A 6,916-nucleotide genomic window follows, 5' to 3' on the forward strand; every position below is an offset into this window, starting at 1 on the left:
TTGTCTGTCTCTTCAGCCTCATCTAGAGTCACTCTGTTTGAAGCTCTTGCCCACAAAGCTCTTTCCTGTACATTTCCTGTATATTTCCTCAAACAAGATGAACTCATTGCATACAGATGCTGGATCTTGGCATGACCAGCTGCCTCTTAACGTTGAGATCACTCTGCTCCATCACCCTCTTTTCATTCTCTGTGTAGTTCTTGTCACTCTCTGGCTTTTTGAATGGTCCCTCTGTTGCCTGCCCGCCCGCCACCACCAGAGTGAAGCTCCCTGAGGTAGGACAGTCCCTGTCTTGTCCTTGACTGTATCCCAGTGCCTAGAAGGGAGCCTCAGATGCAGGAGGGTCTCAGTAATACTTAAGGAATGAAGGTCCCAGAAATGCTTAATTAATGCCTAATTAACAAAGAGTCTCAGAAAAGCTTGATTAATAAATGCTTAATTTGGGCAGATGATATTGCTCAGGAATGGCTCTTTCCCAGCAGGGGAGACACCGGCTGCTTTCTGACTAATCAGGCCAGACCTTTGGCAGAATTGGTAATCGTGGGTGGGACTATTCTTCTACCTTATTCATGTGCTATTTCTCTTCAAAGTCTGAGAAGTGAAATGGCCGTAACTCTTGCTCAGCTGACACCTCTGATGGCCAGTTAGTGATAACTCTTGCACAGCTTGGCAAACTCCTGATGGATACTTCCTGGTTCCAGTACTATTATAACTTTATATCTCTTTGATTGTTTAAACGGACATTTGACCACGAAATTGGGGGAAAGGTAAGTAGGGGCTACCATGACCCAGAAGTCTACAGGCACCGCTGGAAATCAAACAAAGGTGATATTGACATAGTTATATATTCAGCCCATGTTCAGAATTGGCTGTAGAGAATTATGTTTTAATATATTCATATTTGCCTTTTCTTCATTTAATAAATGTGACTCTTATAAGTACCATGCTAATAGCACACACCTAGTAGATAAATAATAGTTGAAAATTGTTATCAATTATCCTCCCAAGTCAAAGGCATTTGATGTGAACCTCAATCTTCTCATTTATGAGATGGGAATAATAATAATAATAATAGTAGTATCTAGCTTAAGCGTTGTTGTAAAGATTAAATGAGATAATCAGCATAAGACTCTGAGTAGAGATCCTGACAAAAGTAAGTGCTGGTTATTGTTCTCTAAGCTTGAGGTTGATATTATTTTTATTTTCTCTATCTTCAGTGCATTGTATGCAAAACAGCTAGAACTTGTGGGAACCATATTTATCAAGAGAAAGTCACTGTTATTTTACAAACTACGGTTATCTTATTCCTAAGGGTACCTGAGTGTGACTAGGGGTAGGCACACAATTCTGCCTGTGGGTATGAAACAATGGAGAACAGACACACATCTCAGAGAGCAGGCCAATTAATGGGCCAAGGTGAGCCCACAGAGGGCACCACCTTCATGGGTCACCGTAACCCAGCTCTGATCCTTAGCAGACTTTCAGGGTCACAAAAGTTTGATTTTGTTGGCCCGTGGAGGACTGGTCAGACTCTCAAGGGAAAGACACCAAAGGTAGGAAGTATCTAACATTTTGGGTGCCTCTTACTTGCAAAGCTATCTGCTACAAACTTTATAAATGGGATTTCATTTAATCCTAACAAAACCCTTTAAAGAACTAAGTAGAGAAAACATAGGCTCAGGGACAGTTCCAATAACTTGTCCAAGGTAATGAATGACCTAATCAGCATTTGAACTCAAGCCTGTACAATTTCAAACACTTGCCCTTTCTATTACACCACACAGCCTTTCTCAGAAACTGATGTATACTAAGCAATTTAACTTTGCTAAAAGATTGGCATATAATCCAGAACAACAATGCATTATTGTACAATGGTGTTTTTAGCCTTTCTGGTGAGTGGCATACTTAAATCGGCCACTGAGGACATTCACCTGTGATGACCAATTTCTTAAGAAGTAAATTTCCAATCAGGAAGGAATCCACCAAATCTGTAAGAATCTTCCAGGCCACCAAGTTAATTAAATGCTGCCTGTCCCGTAGACCTAGCCAAATCTTTCTCTTGGTTGTGGATGTTCTTCATGTAGGTTGGCTATGGCTCTGACCTACCCAGGTCTAGGGAAGGTGGCATTAGGCTCTGAGGCCAATACTCTCTTCCTGTGTCCTTGTTCCTTTCCTCTGATGCCAGTGGGTCTGCTCTCTTTGCCCTTTTGCTCAGCTGGAAATGATAAGATCTACCTGAGCTGGGATTTGCCATAGAATAGACAGACCTAATAATTTACTCCGGGCTGTAGGTTCTTTGGCTTCTACTTCCTCTAGTCAGCCCAGCCTAATTCACCAGAGTTCTACAGAAGTACTTGGAGGTTAAAGTCCCAGCTCAATAATGGTGATGATTTGCTTGGCTCTGTCTTCTGAGCTCGCTGCTCCATGGATCCTTGACAGGAAGAGGGAAGTATAATCTGGGTATTCCTGGATCTTGGCCAAAGTAACAACACAGAACTTTAATCTCCTATTTGTCCCCAACATTCTCCACATATCTGCTAGATCCTGTTATTTTCTTTCCTGGACATCGTTAGATGAACACTGCCAAATCCTTGGTCTTAGATTTCTTTTTTTTTATTTTTTTATTTTTTAAAGATTTATTTATTTGAGAGAGAGAGAATGAGAGATAGAGAGCACGAGAGGGAAGAGGGTCAGAGGGAGAAGCAGACTCCCCACTGAGCAGGGAGCCCGATGTGGGACTCGATCCCAGGACTCCAGGATCATGACCTGAGCCGAAGGCAGTTGCTTAACCAACTGAGCCACCCAGGCGCCCTTGGTCTTAGATTTCTTAACTAAACTCCATGTAAACCAACTTCCTTCTGCTAAAACACTTAGTCTTTTGACAAAATGATAACATTCCAGTGTATCAGCCCCATTCGGACAGCAACTTGTTGGGACTGCATTCCAGTGGCAATCTTGCTTTAATTGAACTTTATGATTTCTCCAGTTTTTCAGCCCTGAACATGTAGACCTTCTCTTTCCATGGCTTGAATCTCTGAAGAGCTCATTTACCCATTCATTATGAGTTGGTCCTATTCTTTCAATCACAGAGCTTAACCTTATTTCCAACTTAGGAGGCAACTAAGTTTAGCCCATTTACATCTTACTTACACTCTTCCAGAGGTATATGGGATTCATCTAAATGGAAAATTCATTAACAAACTTATTTTTTAACAGACTGCTTATGCTGAATGATTATATACAGCGAGAATCTGGGAAAAACTTTATCTCCATTCCAGAAGCATCCACGGCAAATACCATAATAAACTCTATTATTCTTGTGTTATCCAAACCATATGAACTATCTGAATTGTTTCCCCCTCTGCCTAACCGTTGACGCAGGAAATACAAAGTTCTCATGTCTGAACTGGGAAGATAAGGGGTTTAAGGAAGAGTAAGATAGAATAGTGAGTTGTCAAAATCATGTGGTACACCAATGTTATCCAAGAACTATCTGCATAATAATATACTTCCAGAAAAGTTAAACTGGAAACTGTCCCACAAGGTTCAATTACTACACATTTGAAACACCCCAGAATACTGAACTTCATTTGTTCTTAGTAGACAAAATAAAAATCATTTTATATTTATTAAATTGAAAAGCAGTATTCCCCAAACCAGTAGGTTTTCTCCTTCAGGCTATTTTCCTTCTTCACTAAATGGCAACATCTACCATAAGGTGCACAGATCCATAGGCATGGGAATCATTCTGAATCTGTGATAGGAAGGGCCAATGGTTCATGGTTTAAGGAAGAACCATCATTTCGGAAATGCACTATATTAGAGTAACTTAGAGGGGAGATGTCTGAGCTGAAAAATCACTCAGGTGTTGTTCCAGTAATGGCTCGAGCTGTTCCCATGTTTATTCAGTACACGGCGATAAGTTTGGATTGAGAATTTATCATGATAAACCAAATGACGTCTCCTCCTCTTTTTCCTCCTCTCTCTTCTTCCCTTCCCCTTTTCTCCTCCTCAACTATGCTTATTCTTCAGTTCTCTTTGTTGTTTGGGACATACATAGTGTGAACTAGAATGTATAGGATTTCCATAATCATGATATTTGATGATATTACATAAGACACATAAGGATCTAAGCAACGTCCTTCATGCCAAGCTCTCAGGAGTCCTGGTGATGAGCCAAGCTCATCTGAAGTCTTTGCGGGGCTAGCGGTTGCTTTTCATGTAGTGTGAGTTGTGGCGATAAGAGCTTGTGTGTGGTTGCTGACTTGAGAGGAAATTATGGAAGCCTGTAAGTGAAGGGAAGTTTAACCAAAAAGAAACTTCATAAAAGCATACAGCTTTATTGGGCTTGAGACATCACTTTTAGTTAGTTCATGTCGCTATATACCATAGGTCATTAAAGTTTCCCAAGATTGTGCAAGACGGACCAATCTATTGTGTTCACTTTATTACTATCCCCAAGCCTTCAAAGAGGCTGGACCTAGTAAGAAAGGGTCATTTAAAGCTTTAGAATCAACAGGTTCTGCCAAAACAAAGAGCCTTGCTAAAAAGAGACAAAATTGCAACTGTTGATCACACATACCCATTACCCAGTGTGATCACAGAATGTTTCAAAAATTTATTTTATGTTAGTTTTTTTCTCATCAAAAGTTTTCAATATTGTTTTTATGCAACTTGGTTTTTCCTGAAATTTCGCATATTACAATGGAATTTGATAAGAAGCTTGGCTTTGCTTATTCAATAAAATAGGACAAATACACCAGGACTACACAGCAAAGGTACCATTTCTACCACAAGGAGTGGAACAAAGTCAGGAGACCCTACATATCTGTGATATATATATATATAACTACCCACATGTCTAGCCCAAAACTATGCTGTTAATCCAATAGGTTTGTGTATTTAGTTAACTGGAAACTTTTCAATAGTTTTCAATAGATCGATGCATCCTTTTGGTTGGGAAACTAATGCTATTGTTTTCCCAGCCTTTCTCCAGGTTGAGAAAAGGAATCAACCAGACTGAGAGGTTATGAAATAAAGTACTTCAGGTTCGAAAAACCATTTCACAAGATCACCCTTTGATTTATTCTTTGTTTTTTGATATTGAAACTATAGAGCTCAACTGAAAATTACAATGATGGCAGTCATGTAAGAAGAATGCCTGTTTTTGCAGTAAAAATGATCCTAAGGAAGGATAAGAACATTTAGCTATGTGATTTGACCAAACGTATGTTAAAATAAATATATAGAGTACGCCATTGGGAATAAGAGCGGCTGCGGCAGCCTGGTACCCATATCTATGCCCGGATTACCTAAATACTGTGTATGTTGTAGTCACTGCCAATTATTCCTAAGTCATAGAATAATAATTATAGCCCGCTCTTTGGTTGCTGAAGCTATATTATGTTTTCCACCTTTAAGCATGAAATAGATATTGTAAATATGCATGAAGTTTTGCTCTAATGGAAACAATGCGAATTTTTAAATTGGGATATCATAAAAGCAAGCATCGCTTTCCCTGAAAAAAAAAATACAAGAAATTATAGGCCCAATCTTTTTTCTTCACATGCAGCTGAGCTAATAATTCTGCTTTAAAATAAATAAAAATCTATTTCAGTTGTTATTATCCTAGCATAGTTCTTAGGAGAAAAGATTACTGATGCTAGAATATTCATATGTAAAGCAAGTGTGTCTTTTAAGGAGGCGTTTACTTACAAGGCCTTTATTCACAAGACTGGCTGAGGAAGCTCCTTGCCTCCTCCAGCTGAAGTCATTTTAAGTCAAGGAGAGCAGCAAGGACACCATTCCTACATTTAAAGTACTTTCCACAGATGGAGGACAACAAGAGCTACATCCTGGGGGAAACTGCAAACACCCTTTGTGTTACAGGTGAATACACAGGCAAAGTGATTTAAGGTCACAGAGGGAATACTGACAGGGTGGAACTTGGAAATCCAGCAAGAGGTGATTAGCTCATTAGCTTTCCAATTGTGTGGAATTTCACCTGGGGGGAAATTCAGAGCACTTTGTGAGAAATCTCCTCAGAGATCTAAACTCTTTGGCCTTCTTAAAACATTTAAATAATTTTAAAATGCATTCCAATTTTAGGAAGTGCAGCATTATCTCAAATAGCAAAACTTCCTGCAAGAAAGTCACCCTGATAAGAGAGTACCCAGAAGGCAGAAAGGCTGGGCCCCTTTGACTCCACAGTGGGAGTGGGAGGGAGGGCTCTGACTGGGCCTGGGCCCTCAGAGTTGAAGGCGGAGGGTGGAAAACACCTCAGCACTTGCGTGGGTCCTGGCAGTTTGTCTTGGGAGAGGTAGAAGTGGCTCCAAGGTGACATGAAGGTCAGAGACACAGGAGGCAGGGTGGGCCCAAAGTGGTACCCATCCTAGTTGGGCTCGTCGCCAGGAATGCCGCGTCTGCAGATGGGGGAGACATTGGCCACGCCTCCTCATTCACGGGGGCAAGTCCCTGCCTGTTCACGAGCCCTCTTCTGTTCGACTATGATGTCCACTGGAGGGCTTTGACATAAGATTGGTGACCAAGGAAGGCCTCCTGCCACCCAGAGGTAACCGGGCCTTGCTTCTCAGGCTCTAGTGGCGGTTGGCAGGAGAGAGCAGTGTGAGCACTGACGCTGGAAAGTGAGGGGGGCCTGATCAGAAGGGCCGCGGGCCTCGTGCTGAGGAGCCTCCCCTTTGCTTGGACACAACGGGCACCCAGAGGAGCAGGGCGCCACCGGAGGTGAACTGAAGTCCCACCAGATGTCAAATCCTTCTGTGAAGGATTAATGATTAATGATTAATGAAGGGGTAATGATTCCTAACTGCGGAATGGCTTAGCTACTAAAATAGGCCAGCGGAGAACTGGAAAGACCACCCACCTCGTATGTCCCTGAATAAAGGAAAGGGGGTTC

This window comes from Eumetopias jubatus, unplaced genomic scaffold (assembly GCF_037043125.1).
Source record: "Eumetopias jubatus isolate StellerSeaLion01/CBP00866 unplaced genomic scaffold, mEumJub1_p1.0 scaffold_14, whole genome shotgun sequence".
In the NCBI taxonomy this organism is placed as follows: domain Eukaryota; kingdom Metazoa; phylum Chordata; class Mammalia; order Carnivora; family Otariidae; genus Eumetopias; species Eumetopias jubatus.